The sequence below is a fragment of the Mauremys mutica genome, chromosome 10 (genome assembly GCF_020497125.1).
Source record: "Mauremys mutica isolate MM-2020 ecotype Southern chromosome 10, ASM2049712v1, whole genome shotgun sequence".
Lineage (NCBI taxonomy): Eukaryota > Metazoa > Chordata > Testudines > Geoemydidae > Mauremys > Mauremys mutica.
In genome coordinates this window covers 19,758,406-19,781,780 of record NC_059081.1, presented here as the reverse complement: position 1 = coordinate 19,781,780, position 23,375 = coordinate 19,758,406, and the positions used below count along the sequence as shown (strand labels likewise).

Genomic DNA, 23,375 nt, shown 5'->3' with positions numbered 1-23,375 from the left:
CTGATTCTGCAACAAACACCTCATTCAGTGCAGCAGTCTGCCGTTCCACGATCCTGTCATCTTCCTCGCATCCTCCTCCTAGCTGGATACTGCTTGTTAATCACTTTCAGTGGAATACAATAGGGACCATCACTTGAAGAAGGGGAAGTCACTTACTTTAACTGGAGGTTCTTCGAGGTGTGTGGTCTCTATCTGTAGTCCAATCCCACCCTCATTCTCCTCTGTTTCAGATCTGGTAGGTCTGTGATGGAGAAGGAACCAAAGATGTGGTCAGTCCAACCCGCCCTTTATCACCTTGGGAGAAACAACACGGTAGTACACAAGGACGCATGTGTGTACCGATGGACATTATTACTTTGAAAAGCTCCAGCTCCAGGCGCACGCACTAACCCTCAGTGGAATACAGATAGGGACCACACATCTTGAAGAACCTCCAGTTACAGGCAAGTCCCCTCCCTGTATCCAGTTCTTCCTCAGGTACACTCCAATTGAAAAACTAATGTCTGAATCATCCTCTCATACAGACATCCTCATAACTGCCCTCCAGGCTGTGGATTCCAAATGGCACAGAACGCAGGGGCTGGGCAGAAGCTACAGAAGCAACTAAGCCTCTTTCAAACCTTGGCTGGGGCATGTGAGGACCCACAGAGAAGGTCCCTTCCATACAAATAATATTGGCCAGACTATTCTGTTAAGACCTCAGTATCTGGCCCACATTTAGAAAATATCTCCCACGTATTGGACTGGATTGTGACTTCCTATAATATCTAGAGGATGCTTTGTATGACACAGCACATATTTAGCACTGTGCAAATGGTATCTCTTTCTTTCAAATGTTTCAGTTATTTACTGCCAGGGACATGTTGGGTTAGCGTGCTCTGGCTTTATCCTTTTTCCCTTGAGAAGCCAAGTTTTCAGCCACTGAAAATGGATTCTGCAACACACACAAAATAAATTGCATGTGCTTGTGAAGATAAGATTCCAAGCAGCACAGAAATGGATAACTTAGTAAGGAGAATTCCAGAAAAAGTTGCCCAACCAACATTAACTGTACAAGAGCTTTGCTGTTGATGATGGAGATTAACAACGATGCGGACAATAGTAAATGATGTGTTTAGTTAATTAAACAAATGCTGAAAGAATATTGGATTTATAAAAGTTTTCATTCAAAAAACATTCAGCTAAAAGAAAAATTTAGAAGCATTATAATCATCACCACCCTCCCCCATTACTGTAGCCTAGTGCTATTTGCCTCATGTGAGAAATCTGACATCTGTGGTAACGTTCACGGAAAGTGAGCAGGATGAGACACATGAATCATTTTCCAATTAGTTAATTTTTACTCCATCTTCCCCTATTAGCGATGCATTATCATTCATAAAACTTTTCTTTTACAGTTTAAACAATCTGTAAGTCATATGCCTAGACCTTAACGGATTTTCTATGTGGGAAAATAGACTGGAATAGCTATTACAGAATAGCTTCCTGAATAGACACTTTCTGGAATAAGAGTATTCATTCAGTGTGCTATTCCGGAATGGCCATAGTGGAAAAGCTATTCCAATTATTTCCTCATGTAGACAAGCCCTAAGGATTACTAGAAGTGAGCTACAATTCTTATTTATTAGCCATATTCCAACAATGTGCTAAAATAACCTGCAGATATATTTTGGCATTTCAGATATTTGCAGGACAAGCATTTGACCTGTATAGTGTAGGCGAAGAACTCTGAGCTTGGCAATAACCACCATTTGGATCAAGACAAAGCATTTATTGCATAGTGGACTATAAATGCTGCACACCTGCATTGACAGATGAGGTGAGCTACGTGCTGCACAATTCAGTGAGACACATTTGGCCTGTGGAGCACCGGTTGACCATCTTGCTTTCAAATCTGTTACATTGGTTTTTTTAATGTAACGAGAGAAAATACTGTACTCTTATTTTAAAAAATATTTTTAAATGGAATTAAAAGAAACATGTCTTACTTAAACCCAGAAATGCAGACTGACTGCTGAGCCCCCTCCAATACTTACTTAACAGGGGAGCTCAATGACAGAGCTTCAAGATTAACTCTGTATTTTCAGGCTACCAGTGTAAACAATAGGAATTAATTCACTATAATTATGTACTGTATCTGATAGCTATGTAGGCTCAAATATACTGGTCACTTGCTACACTGGCAGATGTTTTTAAATTAATTTTGAGACACGTTAGGGACTAATAATAATTGTCACTCTTTGTGAATCTGAATTAGAATTATATTTAGAAATTGAAAGCAATTTACATCTTCACTTAAAATATGTTAACATATGACATTTGGTAACATAAAATAAAGAAGCAGTAAGTTGCAAATGTTTGTAGCAAACAGCTTAACATTAACCTTTTATTTTTAAAAAAATCCTAAAATGTACTTTTATTTTAACCAAAACACATCTAACAAATCTTTTTTTCTAATTATATCATTACAATACATTTTTGTGTATGTGTGTAATCACCTTTGTCCTTCATTTTAAATTCAGTGGTTCAAATGCTACCTTTAGATGCATGGGAAAAGATGCATAATTGAAAAACCCATCAGGAACCCAATGTGTGCATATTATGATAGACTTCTATCTTTCTTTAGCTAACAGAAAATCCTTTTGCTCTAGATAATGGGGGTCATTCAGTGGATTGGTTCATCTGCTTTTGCTTTTCTTCTATAAGAATTTTGATAATTTGGATCCAGAAAATTCTGTTTTATATCGGTAGATATAACCGGCCTGAACCTGTAGAGTGCTAAGTGCCAAAAAGGTGCTCAGCAGCTGATAGGGTCACAACCATAATGTTGAAGATAAGGAAGGATAGCTCAAGGTATTAGGCTAGGACTCAGGAGGTCAAGGTTCTGTGGCAGCCTCCCAGCGCGAACTTGAGTAAATTGCTTAATGTGTGTGCCTCCAGTCCCTATTTGTAAAACTGATACTGTTTTTTTTTCTCATAAGAGTGTTGTGACAATAGTAAGTGTGCAGAGACCACTGCTTATCATGCTGACCAATATTGTCCCATTGTTTTCTTGTACTTCCACATCTGTCTATAACCCTCTGTTGTCTTTTGTCTTATACTTAGATTATAAACTCCTGGGGCAAGGACAATTTTTTGTTCCATGTTTGTACAGCCTCTAGCACAATGGGCTATGGTCCGTGCCTAGGGCTACAATGGTCCATGCCTAGGGATACTAGGTGCTATCATAATACAAATAATAAATAAGGTATGAGATGCTTAGGTACTAAAGCAGTGAGTGCTATAGAAAAATCTATATGGCCAGCAGAGCACCTTTCACTTGTGAGTTTATTGGGCTTTGCTAGGTATGCACACTCTTTGATATGTGAATTAACCTACTAGAGTGATAAAAAGTGAACCCCAAAATTTACCCTCTATTCCAACTGTCAGAGCTGCCATAGCACCTGAATGGAAGTGTTCAGCATGGGATCAGTGTGTCATTGGTTCACTGTGAATGGAATTATTAATTATGTGCAATGCAAGAATGTTAGAATTCTGTTCATTAATGAGATGCTGTTTTAGCCTTTCATTTAGTAGGTTTACTGTAGACCAGCATAATCTAGCTAATTTCTTATTTATAATAATAATAATAATAATAATGATGTGGTTCCCCATCATTACTCACCATATTCAGATACAAGAAAAGATCTGCAATGAAAAGTAATATACATCCCAGACAGCTGAATGACAGGCATATCATCAAGTGGGTTTTTAGCTGTGGGATGCCTCATTCAAAAAACTAGACTGTGTCATTCCCATCTCTAGAGTGATAATCATCTCTTACATATATTCAGTATAAGTAGTTTCCATTCCATATTAAATAAAATGACATTTATGTAATATATTGGCAAATTTGCTTTGAATTATAACTGGAGAACATTGCCTGCACTGTACTTGTCACTGATAAAAATCTAAGGATTAGTGTAATCCATTCATGGGTTTATGGAAACACAGTCGTTCAAGGAATGCCACAGATTCATATAATGTCCCCGAGTACTGGATTTAGGTCTCTGGAGTTAGCTAAAAGGGGTTAAATCACACGTCACCAAACAGCTCCCTATTGATTGTGCACCTGAAGCTGTTCAAGTTCATGAAACACACTTCTGATGCACTAGTTTTAGATAGGAGAATGTGAATTGCAAGGGGCTAAAACATCCCACTTTTGGTCAAACGACACCTTAGTTTGAAAATCTTCCAACACAGGCCTACTAGACCTGACCTGAAGACCTATACCTAGAGAGAACAGATCTGCCCCAACATGTTCTTTTGGAGGTTGGCCGCAGTGTCGCATAGAAACACCTTAGTGCAGAGACTGCTGCTACTAAGTCTCACAGATTTTTGGCCCCCATATTTGCTACTCATCTATACATTAAAAATCAGGATTAAACCCCAAATTCTAGCATCTCTAGTTCCGAGTCCCAATATAACCTGGTCGCAACATAGAAGCTTCAAGGGAAAAGCCAACAAGAATAAACTATGCAAAGACATAAACGCAGTCACTAACTTGGCACAAATCCAGCACCAGCTGTAGCCCAATTAAAAAACAATAAGTTCACAGGAAAACACAGTTTACTCAGAACATATCTACCTACTTACCATTTGGAGGAATTTGACACAAAAGCTTACTGGAATATCCTTTGGGGGAGGGGTCCTTATAAAAAGGTACATGACATAAACTCCTTTTCAATCTATCAGTGACCGTCAAACAGATCAAATGGAATAGTTTAAAAAAATTAAATATATTTTGTATATAGAAGAAGAGGGCATTAACTAAAAGATGTTTAAGAAGTTGACCAGTGGTATTTTATTTCCTGCAGTTATTGAAAGTTTTTATCCATGACTCCAGGTGCTTTTACAGTAGTTAAAATATGCAATAAAATACAAAATACGTGTTAATAAATTGGCCAGGTAGGACCATTCAATCTAGATGGTCATATTCACCTGATGACTGAATAAATCAGCACATGTGCAGCTAAACTGTCAGTGCCATGCTTAAAACCTGCTGTTAGGACTAACTGCTGAGATGCTCTGGGAGCAAAAGCAGATCATTTGGGGGCACGTGAGAACTAGAAGTGCCTGTTGCACATGGACTGTACGTGAAACAGGAGCTCCCTTTTGGAGAGTGAACAGATATTCTTGAGGTGAAGAAAGGTTTAGGTCTCATGTTGATGAGAGCATACAGTGGCCTTAATGCTAATTCTGGTGTCTTGTTAAGGGGAACCCTGATGGACAACTTCTTAGGTTATGCCTGATTAGTTAATTTTATTTATTAAAAATCTTTCAGATGATTTGAAATCAAGTTCACCCATTCAACAGTTCACCCATTTCAATCCTATCATCTAGTCTTTGAGACTCACCCACTCCACTCCCTGTCCCCTCCTATTGTTGCCACCAGGACTGTCCCTAGGGGGGTGCAGGGCCTGAGGCAGAAGGTACGTCACTTCCGGGACTGACTGCGCTGGGGGCAGGTAGGACAGACTGGGGGGGGAGGGGTAGGGGAAGCAATGCCTCCCCAAACAGCCAGGCGTGCCTCGTCCACACTCCGCTCCCTCAGGGCCCCACTTCAGCGGTGGCGGTGGGCTCTGGTGGGCTGGGGCCACACCACCAGCCTTCCCGGGGCTGGGTGGTGGCGTTGCGCACACTCCCTCGGGTGAAAGGAGTGGGGCTGCGGGTAGCCTCCCCCAGTCAGCGGTTCACCTGCTGCCCATGTGTCGCCAGCCAATTGCACCAGCCTGTGGGGGCCCCCCAAAGCGCGGGGCCTGGAACTGTCGCCTCAATTCGCCATCCCCTAGCGACAGCTCTGGTTGCCACAGATATCTTATTTCAAGTTATGGTGTAAACTCATCTGACATCAGTGTCTGTACAGAGTCCCACAAGATGAGGTCCTTGCTCAGAATTGGGACTTTGAGCACTACCACAATACAAATAATGCCTAAGGCTGCTCTTCCTGTTGTTGTTTCTGATTTTTTTTTCCAGACATTTAATTCTTTTCCCTCCCTATATTTGTTACTTCGCCTGGCTGAAAAAGCTGGGATAGATGCCTGCTTATTGCCATCCTGATCTGAGGCGATGGCATCCTTCAGTTCATCAACAGTCCCTTCAATTCACTGACAACGATGTTTCAATCAGCATCTCTGTGTCTGTACCTGGCAGTTTGAGCCACATCAGATGCAAATTCAATTTCTGCTTCTCTCTATTCTCTTGCCTGGTTCCCAGATGTAAGGCAGTTTAAGCTCTTTCATCACTATGCAGTCAATTAAGTTTTGAGTTACGTTATCTTAACAGCTCCAAATAAGCTGGTGATCTTCCTGAAAGGTGATATGTTGTAATTGGTTCCAAATTGGAAATAAAGAGAAAAGTGAAATATGAGATGGGGAGGCCATTGGCAGTTAGTCCTAGATTTAAAAATAGGCACAGAAGTAGTTAACAGGTTATATGCCAAGCATTTCAGTATCAGTCAGTTTGGATAAAACAAATTAGCACAATAATTACTTACCAGCAATCTTTTCTTTTTGAGAGTTCATTAATAAGGCAGAAGCTGCCAGTTTCCAAAGTAGATAACTTGCAGCCAGATGCCTTGAACAATAGCGATTAAGTTATTCAGAACTTTGTCTAAGAATTTGTTTTCATGATTGTGGGAGGAGCAGCAGGAACTGCTGTAGTTATGGTTGCATAATGTTTTCCTTCTTAGTCCTCTTTCTTTTCAGTCACTCTGAGCTTTTGGGAAGTTTTTCGAACTTGGTCTCTGTCACAATCTTAGGGTTCATTAAACAGCAAACCAGTGAATGAGAAAGAAATAAAACTTTAATCAAACAAACTGGAGAACGTCTGTGGTGAACCATTGCACACAGCCAGGCAGTGGTCCCAAGCCCCAGTTCCAGGGCACACATCTCCAAAGTCCCACACTCACAACACAGTCCCTTATGGGAGCATCAGTCTTTCATAAACATATCTCTACATCTTCCCTGTTAAAGAAATAATTCTTATATAAACAGTTAACTATCAAATAACACACATTACATTCTCAACCCATCTAGTACACTTCTGTAAACCCAGTGTGTCAGAGGAGAAGAGAGGTTACCAGCACATCACTCTGGAGCGAGTCTTTACTACTCACTTTCCTCAAATAGCCCTTCTCAAGGCAGGTTAAGAAGTCTCTCTCAGTCTTTCAGGATGTTTAATCTCCAACTCTGATCTTCTTAGTATCAGCCTTTCATTAGGGTCTGAGTTGTTCTCTTGTTCCTTGACAAGTTTCTCCTTTGTGCATCGACGATAAAGGATCAGTCAGATGGGAAATCCCTTCAATGAATTGAAATGTGTCACCCTGGTCTGTCTGGACTATAGAAGACCTTGGATGTAGCTGTGCTTTAATGGTATCCCTTTGGCCCCAAGTGTTAGTGGTGTGATTCCTCAGGCACACTATCACCTGGGTTAAGAGATGGGAGATCATCGGCCCGTTTGTTGAAATAATATTTCTGCTTCCACTTCTGATTTTCTTTCATCTTCAGCATGGTGCCATTGTTATGAGATTGCAGCAGGTTATCAGTAATTGGTAAATTAGATCGGATCCTTCTTCCCATTAACAGCTGAACTGGAGAAAAGCCATTCTCCAGGGGTGTACTTTAGTAAATCAATAAAGCTTTATACAAATCACCCCCACTGTCAAAAGTCTTTTCATAAGGTTCTTTATTGTCCATATAGACCTTTCCACAAATCCATTTGATTGGAGGTAATTTGGACTTGATGTTTTCTGATGACAATCCCAATCTAGGGCAAATTACCTAAAATCTGCACTGGAAAATTGCGGCCCATTATTGCTAAAGACGTCATCTGGAATTCCAGGTGGGGAGAAGATTCCCTTCATGCCAGCTATCACTGACTTACCTTTAGTATTGTGCAGTGTGCACATTTCTGGATACAGAGAATAATAATCTGTGACTATTAAATAATCCTTTGATTGCCAGGTAAATAAATTAGTGCCAACCCTTCTCATAAGGCCTTTGTGGAACTGGATGAGGTCTCAGTGGTTCTGCTTGTTGGCATGGCTTGTATTTCAAGCAGGAAAAGCAGTTTCCTATTACATTAGTGATGTCGAGGTTGATCCGCAGCCAATACAGCACCTCTCATGCTTGTTGTTTGCACTTCTCAATTCCTAAATGAACCTCATAGACATGCTAAGGAAAATCCTTTTGAAGGTTTATTGGAATTACGATCTTACTGCCCTGGAAAAATCACCCCGTCTAGCACAGTAAATTCATGTCTGCGGTTCCAATAGTCTCTTATACTTGGACAGCAACTGCTTATTTCTTCAGGCCAACCTTTAATTATCACTTCTTTAAGGATTTCCAATGATTCATCTTTCTCCATCTCCTCTCTTATTTGTCGTAGTTTCCTGTTAGCTCTGGGAGTTGACTTTACAATCAGATCTACATAGGCTTGCATCTCTGTCTCTAAAGTCTTCTCTGGTTTTTTGGCAGCCACTGCTCTGGAAAATGCATCTGCAGTGAACATTAATTTACCAGGTTTCAGAGTAGCAGCCGTGTTAGTCTGTATCTGCAAAAAGAACAGGAGTACTTGTGGCACCTTAGAGACTAACAAATTTATTTCAGCATGAGCTTTCGTGAGCTACAGCTCACTTCTTCGGATGCATAAAATGGAACACACAGACAGGAGATATTTATACATACAGAGAACATGAAAAGGTGGAAGTATGCATACCAACAGGAAGAGTCTAATCAATTGAGATGAGCTATCATCAGCAGGTCACAACCAAATAATACTTTTGCAGCTTTATCATCATTCTTTAAACCCTTAAGGTACAGTCATTTAGCAATTTGCTAAATAACACAATCAGGGGCTTGTGGTCCATTTCAACTTCCACTGTCTGTCCATAAATATACTGATTGAATCTCTCACAGGCAAATAATATTCCTAAAAGCTTCTTTTTGATCTGTGCATATTTGGTTTCTGCCTCAGTCAGTGATTTGGATGCATATGCCACTGGTTGCCAACAATCCTCATGCTTCTGTAAAATCACTGCCCCTAGCCCAGTCTGTGAAGTATCTCCTGAGATTTTAATAGGCCTTCTTGGTACACAGAACTTCAACACTGGTTCTTGTATCAGTTATTTTAAACCTTGTCATGGTTCCTCCTGTTCTGCACCGCAATACCAACCATGTTGGGGATGGGTAGGGCAGACTGCGGGGGGATTCATTTTTATTTTCTGGGAGTTTTCTCAAAGCCGCTGCTTTGGTAGATAGATTCGGTATGAATTTTCCAAGATAATTAATCATTCCCAGGAACCATTGGGCAGCTTGCTATGGGGACGTGGCACCATTTCAGTGGCTGAAATCTTCCTCTTGTCTGGTTTTACACCTCCATTGGAAATAATGTCCCCAACAAAAATCAGTTCTATAAGCCCTAAAACACACATTTCTCCCTATTTAGTTTGATATTTGCAGCTCAGGTTGCATGCAGGACAATCATGCTCCTTTTCATTGAGCTCAAGATGATGTCATCCAGTGAGGTGTCAACACCATTAATATATTCATAAATCATTTGTATGGTTTTGTGGTACACTTCAGGTGCTGAACCTATGCTCAAGGGTAAGCATGAGAATCTTCCAAATGGAATAGTTTTTGAGCTTTTTCATAGCGAGTAGTTTCACTCATTGATTTGACCTATTCTGGCTATATCCTTTTGTATTAAGTACATGGATAAACCCTCCTGGTGAATTCAGCTCTTTGGCTTGTGCTTTTACACATTCTGCTGCCCTGCATATTAGGAGAGCTTTTTCTAAAGTTAAGTTGCCTTCAGGGACAGGGCCGGTGCTTCCATTTAGGCGACTTAGGCAGTCGCCTAGGGCGCCAGGATTTGGGGGGGCGGGGCATTTTGCTGGGAGGGCGGCAGGTGGCTCCAGTGGACCTCCCGCAGATGTGCCTGTGGAGGATCCGCTGGTCCCGTGGCTCCGGTGGAGCATCCGCAGGCATGCCTGTGGCAGGTCCACCGGAGCCCCGGGACCAGCGGACCCTCCGCAGGAATGCCTGCGGCAGGTCCACCGGAGCCGTGGGACAAGCAGACCCTCAGTGGGGATGCCTGCGGGAGGTCCACCGGAGCCACGGGACCGGCGGCGAAATGGGTAGAGCCGGCCCTGCGCCTAGGGCGCCAAAAACCCCGGCGCCGCTCCTGTTCACGGAGCAGTCTCTCTCTTAACACATTGTCTTTAAAGCCACAAATGATTCTCTCTCTGACCACAGACTCTGTCAGCTCACCGAAGTCACAGGTTTTAATTAATTTCCTTAATTCTGTGACATATTGCTCTATGGTGTTATCAGTTTTTTGCATGCATGTAAAAAATTTGTCTCTCTCAAAGGTTTCATTCCTTTTTGGCATGCAGTGTTCCTCAACTGTAGTCAGTATTTTACTTAACCTCATGCTTTCACCTTCTTCAATTTTAAAGTTGTTAATGCTTCCTCCCCACCAACATGCAAAAAGACTGATGATTTCACTTTATCAATTTTCTCTTCTGCCCCTGTGTCTGCTCCATATGATTCAAATCTGTCTAAATTTTTTCCAGTTCTCTGGAACTTTTCCTGACAATTGCAGACTGGATGGAGGTTGCAACATATCCATTTTTGGCTTTTTTCTCCCCCTTCTTAAGCTAGTCAAGCTACTACTGTGCTCACCAAATACATGCAAAAGCCTCTGTGTCTGGTGCTCCATATGCTTTTCCAGTGACTCCCTTTGTCTCTGCTTTCAGATGCAAACACAGGAATTAATTGCTTCTCATTCAACACTTCTGATACCATGTAACGATCTTGGGGTTCATTAAATAACAAGCCAGTGAATAAGAAAGGAATAAAACTTTAATAAAAACAAACTGGAGCGCGTTTCTGGTGAACTGCTGCACACAGCCATGCAGTGTTCCCAACGCCAGCCTCCATCTCCAAATTCCCACACTCACCACACAGTCCCTTATGAGGGAGCATCTCCAAATCTTTCATAAATATATCTCTACAGTCTCATGGAAAAGTGACTTTAATTTTTATTTTCTTTTATTTCTGAGTGTGAGCAAAATAATTTCATCCATTTTGGAGTATTGAGAGAGAGTCTTTGCCTCCACACTTTTTCACTCTCCTTTTTTTTTTTAAAGGAACTTAATTTTGAACAGCTTTACACCTGAAACAGTTGGGAGTAGAAAGGTGAAATTTGATATGTGCCTCATCTAGGAGAGGGCCTACATTCCTACGAAGCTGGCTTTGATTTGAATAATTTACCACCATCTGGAAAATTGTCTGTATGGTCCATTTTAAGACAATACAACATGTGCTCCTAAATCCCATAGCACTTTTGGAAATCTTCACCCCACAGGTTGGGTTTTTTTAAGCAGTATTTGAAAAATATGCAATTAAGGAAGGCCAGACTCTGCATGCATGCTCTGCTAGTGGTGTAGTCTAGTGAAGAGTGTACTGAAGACAAATTTATTAGAAAAGGTAAATAGAAAAGGATGAAAAATATTGCAAGATGCTACACTTGTGTATTTAAGCTTATAGGACAAAACTGCATATTATATTGTATTTGTCATCAGATGTTTGGCTCTGCGTGCATTCTCTCCACATGCTGTACTGACCCGTGCCAGACAGCCCATACAGCAGGCTCTGATTGAACTGCCCAAGAAATCCACAGACTCAGTTTTCAGTGAAGGAACTTGGTCAGGTTTATTGCCAACGAAGCACAGTGCTAATGCCCCAGTTCAATGGTTACAGGTACACTAACACATGTACGCCTGTGACAATGGACCAGCTCAGTGAATGGCGGGACTTTCCATTCTCCCCTCAGCCAGACAAAGACATTGCCTCCAAGATACATCTTTATACACAGACACAAACAAATTATGTGTTACCCCGACTTATCAGGGTGCCACCCATTGCCTTGTACATACTGGTTTGATCAAAGCATCTCTATCCATCATGCTGTCATCCTGACCTTATCTTTAGGATGGGTCAGTGTGTTCCTGTTATGTTTGGGGAATGTGCTGGTATCAAGGTGTTCTGGTGCCACCTTTCTGGAATGTGTTTGCGTATATATTCTTATGCCTAGCACTACTTGGAATGTGTTTCTGCAATATCAGCGCTGTTCTTGCCAGATTCCGTGAGCAGGGCCTGCCTCTTGCTCACAATTTAACTTTTGCTTTATATAAGCAAGTTTTGACCATTACTTTAGCCCAGGCCTCATACCAGGCCTCTAATACAAGGCCTTATGTTTCAGGCCCTTATCTTACTACAGTATTATTTGATAAATATGATTGTGTAATTAGTCTTAATGCATACACACTTAACTGTGGCATTCCTGACTTGAGTGTTTAACTCTTGCAACCATTCCCTTAATACAAGATTTTGTAAAGTTTATTTTAATGGACAGTATCAATTCAGTGTTAGACACATGCAAGTTTTATGATTTCATTTTAAACTACTCTTTCTTTTTGACATTCAGGCATTATGTATTCAGTAAACTATGGGAATAGAATCCTCTTCCCCTTAAAATTCTTTTAAAATGTAAATATCAGCATTTGAGGATGCCAACGTCATCTCATACACGATACACAATTTGGTAAAAGATTCTATTGTAAATCACAAGATGCTCAGATTAGTCAAATTATCCTGTATTACTGTTCTTCACTCATGAAAAATCTAGATTGCTGCTCACTTCAGGGGCTTGCTATTGACTGTCCTATAGGGGTGATAGCTCCAGCCTCAAAGAAAGTTCTTTTCATCTGGTTTTAAGATTAAGGGGGGGGGAAAGTGGCCTCTAAAATGAAGAAATTGGATATTGCAGGAATCCCGTTTCAACCATAGCTTTTGGGACATACCCAGGCACAATATAACTATGCAGAAAATAGAAGTGCCATCAGATTAAAATGGAGTGCTAGGCAGTCTAGATTGATACAATCAGCAAAGCTGGTTGATGCTGTCAGAAAATTCAGGGAGTCCTCACTCTGCTGGAGGAAGGGAATGGGGAGAAAAAATATTTGGTACCTAATACTGTAAAGCACCTTTAAAAGCATACAGACCATTATTAAAATACAAGTACTGAATCATCTTGCCAAAAGTAGATTAATTGGAGTTTCCAGTTTAGGAAAGAACTCAGAGCTTATTTCACATCCACTTTTATTCCCACTTGCATTAAGTTCCTTATGCTGCACCATCTCATTTGAATTTTTTGAATTGGTTTTATATAGTATCATTTACTGATGTACTATCTTTAATTACATAACACATATACACTCTCCAACTGCATTGTTAATGAAAGTGTTTTTAATTAAATGGATCTCTGCATAATATTCAGTCATTAATTCCACATGCTCAGGATGTTCAGATTCTATTCTTATGGTCTGGGAAAAGTTTTTTTTACTTTAGGTGAGGGATAATTCTGAAGTGATAGTTTTAAAATTGAAGTTGAAAATCATTCTGAGTATTGAAATTACCCTCTCAGCAGCTGGCACTGCAGTTCCTTTCTACCATGCATTATTCATTCTTCAGCTCAAATACTCCTACTCTTCCATGTGTAATAGGGTGGCTTGTCCCTTACAGGCTAGGAGGCCTGAGGCCAGCCAACCCTGGTTACAAAAGAGGCATACCTGAGCAGGAATCGCCTGATTCCCCTTAGAACAGCAGGAAGAAGCCAGGCTGCTGGCCTTCCAACCAAAGAGAGAGAGATTGGTTTCAGGCAGAATAGAGCAGAATATAGATATTGCTGGGAGAGAGTAGGCTCCAGCATAAAAACCTGGAAGTTGGGGAGTGAGAGATAAGCAGGGAAGTCCTGGAAGTGACCTGATAAGGAGGTAAATGGATGGGCTTGAGAACTTTATTTTGAATGTTTTGTTAATTTAATGATGCATGCCTATTCCACAGCTAATACTGTGCTCATGTTCGCAATCTTCTAAGAAAATGGACAATCCATGTGCGATGACATCCCTGATTGTATCATTGACAGGGACTGAATCAAGGACCTCTGGATATAATAGCATGCACAGGGCAGGGGAAACTGGTATTTGGAATAGCGTGACAGGATGGGACTCACCTCTGCGGCACCTCCTGCTGGCTGTCCTGGAGATTAGCTCTATTCACCAGTGCACCCTCTTCTGGTGGTGCCTCACCACTGTCACTTGTCGTTCCAAGGACCCATGTCGCTCCAAGGACCATGACATCCTCCTTCAGAACATAGCCCTCCAGCTGTGTCATAGTTGGTTCTCCCCACTTCTAGGGGAAAGGCAGTCCACTGTCCAGCCACTTCCTCAGTGGCGAGTGGGGGAAGGGGAGACCCAGGCCTACCCACTACTCCGTGTCCTGGCCTAGGGACCCCATAGATGGCAGCCATGTGCTGTGTCCCCTCCAACCCTGGGTCTACTTCCCTGGGCCACTTCCCCACAGCCCCAGCTCCTTCTCCACCCTTGTCTCAGGGCCTCAGCATGCCAGTAGTCAGCTGGGAGTTCACTCTCACAGTCCTGCCCAGCACTGCTCTGTCCAAGGTGCTAGCTTTCTTCCTCCTCCAAGGCAGCCAGGCCTCCCTCATCGAGCTCCAGGGAGCCACTGAAGCTGCTCTGTTCTGCAGCCCTTCTTATATGGGCCAGCCTGGCCCTCATTGGCTGCCTCCTGTGCAGCCTCCCAAGGGCTCTACTAACCCCTTATGGGCCAGTGTGGGGCCGATGCCCCATCACAAATAGCAATGGCAGTCTGGTTCTGCTGTATAATTATGAAAGTCCCTTTATAATATTACCATAGTATGTCAATGTTTTGGCTGTGAGAAACAGGCTGAGCAAACACTGAGATAAGAAAACAATATTGTTTAATAAATTCAGCCATCTGAAAAAGATACTGTTCAGAAAGATCAGAGGCCTCAAATGCTTTTAATATGGATTTCATCAGAGAAAAGAAATAACTCTTGTTTTTTATACAACAAACCTAATTACAATATATGCCCATACTCCAAGCATTTAATGTCTACATAAAACATTGCACCATAATGAAAATAATTGAAAGTATGACTTTCATCACTATTTAATTAGCATTTGTGCTAGCTCATTATTTCGGTACAATTAATTTGACATCTTGCTGTATATCCTGCACAGATTTCATTCCAGAGGGCTGTTTTATTGGTTGGACATAAGTAAAGCCAGACATATGCACCTTCCCTGAGGCTTCTGGAGATACACTATGAAATATGGATAACATGATTGACATTTTAATCTACTCTAGAATATTGAAAGCATTATATACTGAAGATTAACATAAGCGGGTATATTTGTTTAATACATTTTTGAAATAAAGGAAATATTTTTACTAAAAACATTCTCAGAGAAGAAATTGCACCATCATCCTTGATTTTACACTGATGGTACTGGTGGGTTTATACATGCTGTTATAACTCAGTGCAATACAACAAGCAAAGATTTGGTAGTCATCCCAAATATTAAATTTAAATATTCCTTTTCAACTAGCAGTTTTAAGATGACTGCCAAAAAACCTGATGACTCCTCCATGCCAGAAAGTAATGGAGAAAGGCATTTTTGAAAGTTATCACAGGACAATAAAACATCACTAATTAAAAGTAATGATTGGGAGACGTGATATAGTTAGCAAGTGAATGACAATGATAATCCATCGCAAAATGTACTTTCCTCATTTTGTCAGTTGTAGTTTAGTTTTAATGATTTATTATAGTATTTTATTACTATTGGTGCTTTCTACATATATAGAAAGAAAGCCATTCCTTACTCAGAAGAGTTTGCATTCTGATGGTAAACATGGCATTACAACAGCAAGGAAGAGATGGAAATGTAGTTAGTGAGGAGTTATGTCGGTTTGATGAAAGAAACTTGGAAAATGCATCCTTCAAGTTCTCACATGCTAAGTAGAGAGGGGCACACTCAGTAGTAGGTGGACGATTTCTCAGGAAAATCCGGAGTGCGGCACATAATTAGAGCCCTATCAAATTCATGTCCATGAAAAATGTGTCATGGACCATGAAATCTGATCTCCCCACCCCTGTGAAATCTGGTCTTTTGTGTGCTTTCCCCCTATACTGTACAGATTTCACAGGGGAGACCAGCATTTCTCAAATTGGGGGTCCTGACCCAGAGGGATTTGTGGGGGGACCACAAGGTTATTTTAGGGGGGGTCATGGTAGTGCCACCCTTACTTCTGTGCTGAGCACCTGGAGAGTGGTGGCTGTTGGCCAGGCGCCCAACTCTGAAGGCAGCACAATGCCAGCAGCAGTGCAGAAGTAAGGGTGGCAATACCATACCTGCCATCATTACTTCTGCACTGCTGCTGGCAGCAGCAGCAGCTCTGCCTTCAGAGCGGGGCTCCCGGCCAACAGCCGCTGCTCTCTGGTCATCCAGCTTTGAAGGCTGCGTCGCCAGCAGCAATAGCACAGAAGTAAGGGTAGCAGTACCGCCGCTTCCCCTACAATAACCTTGTGACCCCCCCCCACACCTCGTTTTTGGGTCATGAACCCTACAATTATAACACTGTGAAATTTCAGATTTAAATAGCTGAAATCGTGAAATTTATGATTTTTTAAATCCTATGACCGTGAAATTGATCAAAATGGATATGAATTTAGTAGGGCCCTACAGAACGTTCTGAAGGCAGTAGCTACAAATCTAATTTCTGAGATAATACTGAGGTAGTGCCTCAGCAATATAAAGGACTCTACCAGTGGAAGTGTTGCCTTTTAGATGGGAGATAAAATTGAGGTCCTGAACGTTAGCAGATTCCACGGCACTTTTCTCAGCACTATGAGTGTATTATTCCCAGCAAAGAAAATACCTACTTGGGAATTACATTTTGTTCAAAATCCATCAGCTCCTCATCATACAGTTTAAAGCAGATATATTATTATTCAGTCCATATCCTAAATTGTTGTGTAGCACAGTCTTGTGGTGTTAAGCTGCTATAAGCCAATTGGGGCACAGACCATCATGTTGGTCTGTGTTTATACGGTGCCTAGCACAATAGGTCATGGTCCGTGACTGGTGCCCCTATGTGCTACTGTAATACACAATAAATACCTAGAAATGTTCCTCTCAACTGGCACCTGCATTTCATTGGTGGGTTGTACACTGAAGGCCACCAAATACTATAGCTTGCAATGAGTTTTTTAAATTATCCACCATTAAACCTAAGAGTATCTCAACAGGCCTTTTCCTTCCATCACACTTTTGTTGATGTGGTCTGGGTTAGTCCATGTATTGCACGCTCTCTTTTAACGTTCGTAGAGCAGTGCTGCTTTTTTAAATGGTTAAAAAAACTTGAGTTGAAAAATATACCCTCACAGGGTAATTTCATGCTCTATTTAAAATATACAAGTGTTCAGTGGAGTGTTCTATTTACAGCCCTCACAAAAACACCACAAATAAATTTGATTATAGCAAGCATGAAGTCAGGTAGCGGTAGCACAGTTGTCAGCACTGCAATTCCCAGTTGCAACATATGCAGAGTAATGGCACAGGATATCCATAATTCTATTTACATTCCTCTTACTGATAGTTCTTGTCAAGTTCTGAACCAGAGGGTCCAATACCGGGTGGTGAAATATTGCTGCCTCCTCTGTCTCTTACTAGCAAACACTATTTTTTGCAGGGAATGGGTGTGGCAAGTGTTGTGCTAAATATAACATCCTGAATTCATAAAAGTGGCATTCAATGGCAGTCATTCCTCTTCAGAAAACACTTCCATCTTGCCCTGTATCTTCCAAAAATGCATGACCATCATTCTACAGCTAAAATACCCCAAGTATTAAAAAAAAAGTCAATGTTCTGTATTAAATACTTTTCACCTTTCTTCTGTAGATGTCAAAGCACTTCGCAAACACTAATAAGGGCCCACTGCCTTCAACACGATTCTGAAGTACACTACTGCTGTGCTACAGCAGTGGCCAAAGGTCCCCCCCCAGCCCATCAGCATTAGGATCCCTTTGTGCTAGGAGTCAGATGAGCACATGAAATGACACTATCCTTATCACCAAAAGATCATCCTATAAAAGAGTAGGAGCAACACAGGGAGAGCGTGGAGGGAAGAAGTACAAATTAACTATATACAGTTTTATATACAAGTAAACATAAAATATATGTATTTTTCAATATACACATAGGCCACAGTTTTCCAGTGACCAGTGATTTTGGGTACTCACCCCAGGAAACCCTGAAGTGACCTGATTATCAGAAATTGCTGGGCAACCGCCATCTGAAAGGTAGAACTCCTAAAAGCAGTCTCAAACTGAGTATCCAAAAAATGGAGACTCCTAACATCACTAGACATTTTTTAAATATTTGTCCATATACTTTAGTAAACATTAGTAGAGTCAATAATTCTTATGTGAATGGCACTCCAACAGATATAACCTGGATGTTTAAGATCTGTTTTTTCTTTACTTTGTACATATTCACTTTTCCATAAAAGAAATCCCCTCTGCCTGACTGATTCTTGGAAATTCCCTCACTTCTAAAGATACTTTGAATCATGTATTATTGCAATATTTAAGGAATGAAAATCTCTCCTTTTTTTTTTGATTATGTTAAGTGAAGTCCAATAGCTATATGGATGGAATCTATAGCTTTCAAAAGTGAAAGAAAATTTAAGGTTTAAATTAAATTCATGTATAGCAGTACATCTGAAGAAAAAAACTAAATGTATTGCGCTAGCTCTCCTTAAAATAGCATCTGTTGTTTTTCATTGATTGAAATAAGCATGTTGCTTAAAGGCCTGTGGCCACTGTCATTTTTAACATTACAGACTTCTGTGTATATTCCCCATTCCAGGGATCCAAAGGGCTGGATTTACATTATAACAAAATAGTATTCCTGTGTCAGAACCAAAGAAATTGCTATTCCTAACCAGAACTCACCACTAAATACATCCTTCTGATCCTTCTAAGGGTACTCCTACTACCAATCCAAACCCAGAGAAGATAAACACTTATACACTCGTTCTCTCATATCACATTTATGTGCGCGATTACTATTCAGTTGTCCCATTCAGTGATTTAAATTTGCCAAGGCACAATGGAAGCTGTTTGTACAATGTGTTAAAGAAAATGACAAACTTGTGACTATGTTGTCGGTGTCTACTCTCTACCTCTTGGCTTTTTTTGCCCTCAGAAGAAACACATACACACCCACATGCAAATTAACATCAGACCAAGGACAGCATAAGCCTGTTACTCAATGAGGGGGAAAAGACAATAACAGAAAACGTGGAAATGGCAGAGGTGCTTAATGGACTTCTTTGTTTTGGTTTTCACCAAAATGGTTGGTGGCGATTGGATGTCTAAAATAGTGAATGCCAGTGAAAATGAGGTAGGATCAGAGTCTAAAATAGGGAAAGAACAAGTCAAAAATTACTAAGACAAGTTAGATATCTTCAAATCACCAGGGCCTGATGAAATGCATCCTAGAATACTCAAGGAACTGACTTAGGAGATATCTGAGCCATTAGCTATTACCTTTGAAAAGTCATGGAAGATGGGAGACATTCCAGAAGACTGGAAAAGGCAAATATAGTGCCCATCTATAAAAAGGGAAATAAGGACAATCCGGAGAATTACAGACCAGTCAGTCTAACATCTGTACCCAGAAAGATAATGGAGCAAATAATTAAGAAATCAATTTGCAAACACCTAGAAGATAATGAAGCAATCACTTTGAAAACATCTAGAAGATAATAAGGTGATAAGTAACAGTCAGCATAGATTTGTCAAGAACAAATTGTGTCAAACTAACCGGATGGCTTTCTTTGACAAGGTAACAAGCCTTGTGGATGGATGTGTAAAGTGGTAGATGTGGTATATCTTGACATTAGTAAGGCTTTTGATACGGTCTTGCATGACCTTCTCATCAACAAAGTAGGGAAATACAACCTAGATGTAGCTACTATAAGGTGGGTGCATAACTGTCTGGAAAATCGTTCCCAGAGAGTAGTTATCAGCGGTTCACAGTCATGCTGGAAGGGCATAACGAGTGGGGTCCTGCAGGGATCGGTTCTGTTCAATATCTTCATCAATGATTTAGATAATGGCATTCAGAGTTTGTGGACGATACTAAGCTGGGAGGGGTTGCAAGTGCTTTGGAGGATAGGATTAAAATTCAAAATGATCTGGACAAACTGAAGAAATGGTCTGAAGTATATATGATGAAATTCAATAAGGATAAATGCAAAGTACTCCACTTAGGAAAGAACAATCAGTTGCACACATACAAAATGGGAAATGACTGCCTACGAAGGAGTACTGCGGAAAGGGATCAGGAGATCATAGTGAATCACAAGCTAAATATGAGTCAACAGTGTAACACTGTTGCAAAAAAAGCAAACATTCTGGGATGTATTAGCAGGAGTGTTGTAAGCAGGAAGTAATTCTTCTACTCTACTCCACACTGATTAGGCCTCAACTGGAGTATTGCATCCAGTTCTGGGCGCCACATTTCAGGAAAGATGTGGACAAATTGGAGAAAGTCCAGAGAAGAGCAACAAAAATGATTAAAGGTCTAGAAAGCATGACCTGTGAGAGAAGATTGAAAACATTGGGTTTGTTTAGTCTGGAGAAGAGAAGACTGAGAGGGGACATGATAATAGTTTTCAAGTACATAAAAGGTTGTTACAAGGAGGAGGGAGAAAAATTATTGATCTTCACCTCTGAGGATAGGACAAGAAGCGATGGGCTTAAATTGCAGCAACTGTGGTTTAGGTTGGACATTGGGAAAAGCTGCCTAACTCTCAGAGTGATTAAGCACTGGAATAAATTTCCTAGGGAGGTTGTGGAATCTCCATCATTGGAGATTTTAAGAGCAGATTGGACAAACACCTGTCAGGGATGGTCTAGATAATACTTAGTCCTGCCTTGAGTGCAGGGGACTGGACTAGATGACCTCTCAAGGTCCTTTCCAGTTCTATGATTCTGTCTCTCAACTCTATTACACAGCCATAGGAATATCCATTTATTCAATTCTTGCTTTGCATATGGCATAATTCAGAGACATTAACTCAATATCGGCACACAAGCCAACAGTGGGCTCAACTAGAACTTTAATGATTTTTTACACAAATAATCTTTTCCTCCTGGCACACCAGAATGATTTATCTTACAGCTTTTTTAAATTGTAAGCTAGTGTTTTACTATTGGTGAAAGGTGCCAATATGACAGTTCTGGAGACTGAAGTCCATTCTTCTACTCAATAGGCACAGCACAAAAGCCGCAGAAATACAAATTTTCCCCTTATCTTATTAGAGTGTCAGTTAAGCCCCTCTATTCCCCCAAAGAGTGAAAAGTTGATTCTGTCTCCGTGACCATTCATAGTTTGGCTTGTAAGATACCAACAAGGATGCTAACCAGTGCCAATTGTGATGATGCTTCTGTGGCAGGTATATTGTATATGAGTAGATATTCGATGTATTTCACATAGACCAATGCCCTGACTTCAACTGGCATTGAATGTTAAGTTAATGAGCTGCCGCAGATCTGAACAAGTTAATTTTATTCTTTAATGAGTCAATTGAGAAAGAAAAATCAGTTATATCAGGAAAAGTTTGCTTTCCTCTCTGTTAAATTGCATTAAAAAAGAATTATATTTTAAAGATAACTTCAGTGCACTAAGATTTACCTCTTTATACACTTTTATGAAGCAGCACCAGGAGGAAGAGATTATTGAGAACTTTGCAAACAAGTAAAGGGGGAAGGTCACCATTTTGCTGATAGCACCAACTTAAAGATAAGACAGTCTATATCCTAAAAGGACTCAAAATGCAGAGATAATTATTTTTCCTCTAATTTACACAATACAGGCAACTGGCTTGGACTCACAGGTGGTCTTATCCCAAGTGGATGTCTTAAACAGCTGATTGATACACAGCACTACCTTTAAAATTCTTAAGCAGCATTCCATGACATTTAAGCTAGCACCAATTCCTAAATGGAACAGTCATAAGGATGCATCAATATTACCTCTTCATTTCTTTCCTAAACACCCAAAATATAACCTAACAGTCAGTGCAAAATGGACAGTGGTCTAGAACAGTAATATTAAGCTTTTTGTATTTCATGGATAACTTAGCTGGAGCTATGCTTTTAATTCTCACAGTAACTCTGCCATTCAGGACTACAAAGAATATATTTACCCCAACCACATTTTAAATGGCTTTTAACACCAAAAGTTTCCAAAGTATAGGCTACAAAATGCGAGAGACAAGGATGGACTAGCAAAGGGAATCCTAGAAAGAACAAGTCGTTCAGTATCAGCACTTTGGTTACTAAAAATGCAAGTCACTCAAAGGGAGAGCTACAATAATGGAAGATGAGTAAATATTACCAAAGATTTTCTTTGAGTTCACTCAGGCTGTGATTTTCAAAGTACTGTAAGGAATTAGGCACTTCGTTTCTATCACCTTTTCATGGAATATGGACAGGTAACTCCTTTAGTCTACTTTGAAAATCCCAACAGCACATTCTTAAGTACATTTGATTTATTCACCTTCACACCCTCTTTCTCTACCCAAACATCCATTTGAACAAATATTTCCCCAGCATAAATGTTTTTAGAAAGCAAATTTTAGTCTTCGGTATTTAAAAATGCACAAAGCATTCATGGAAGTAGTTGTAACTCACCCATTCAGAGCACTGAAACTAATAGCATGTGACTTAATTGACCAACCAAATGGCCAAGAGAACTGTAATGCAAACCACTTGCAGAGATAAATTAGCTGAAAAATTAACAAAAATTGAAAATTAATGAATTGAAATCTGCTGGTAGAAATTCCAGGAGCAGCAGCACTAAATTTGGATACATGAGTCTTTCACAAGTCTTTGTGATTTTTGCAAATTTCCCGAGCTCTCGTAATGGTGGTCACAGACTCTCAGCCTCCTGCCCATTCCCACGCCACCTTTCACCTTTTAGCAGTAGAGCCTATTCCAGTCCACTCACCTCCTCCAGTGCAGCTAAGAGATCAGTCATCTCTACTTCAGTCTGGGGCCAGAACCTTGGCTATGCAGAGGTGCACACACCAAGGGATGGGATTTAGATGCAAAAGAGAAATATTTCACCTAGGTACTTATGTGATCCTCATTACCATAGTATCAAAGTGCCTCACAATCTTCAGTGTATATCTCCTCATAACACCCCATGAGGTAAGGGGATTACTATTATCCCCATTTTACAGATGGGAATGGAGACACCATAACTTGCCCAAAGTCACGCAGGAAGTCTGTGGTGGAGCAGAAAATTGAACCCAGGTGTCAGCAACCAGGACATGGGGGTCTGACGAAGATGTTGGAGATGGGGTCAGGAA

At 40.6% G+C, this 23,375-nt stretch overlaps 1 protein-coding gene across 2 annotated transcripts in view; it reads left to right on the top strand.

Moving 5' to 3' along the window:
- NXPH2 (neurexophilin 2) overlaps window positions 1-23,375 on the top strand; it is a 102,292-nt gene that overhangs the window by 70,945 nt on the left and 7,972 nt on the right. The window contains exons 6-7 of one of the 2 annotated variants that reach the window (XR_006582646.1): window positions 1,682-1,819; window positions 5,435-5,471. The gene's annotated coding sequence lies outside the window, so the exon portion shown is untranslated. The remainder of the gene's footprint in view (window positions 1-1,681; window positions 1,820-5,434; window positions 5,472-23,375) is intronic. The other variant, XR_006582647.1, reaches the window with a different exon arrangement.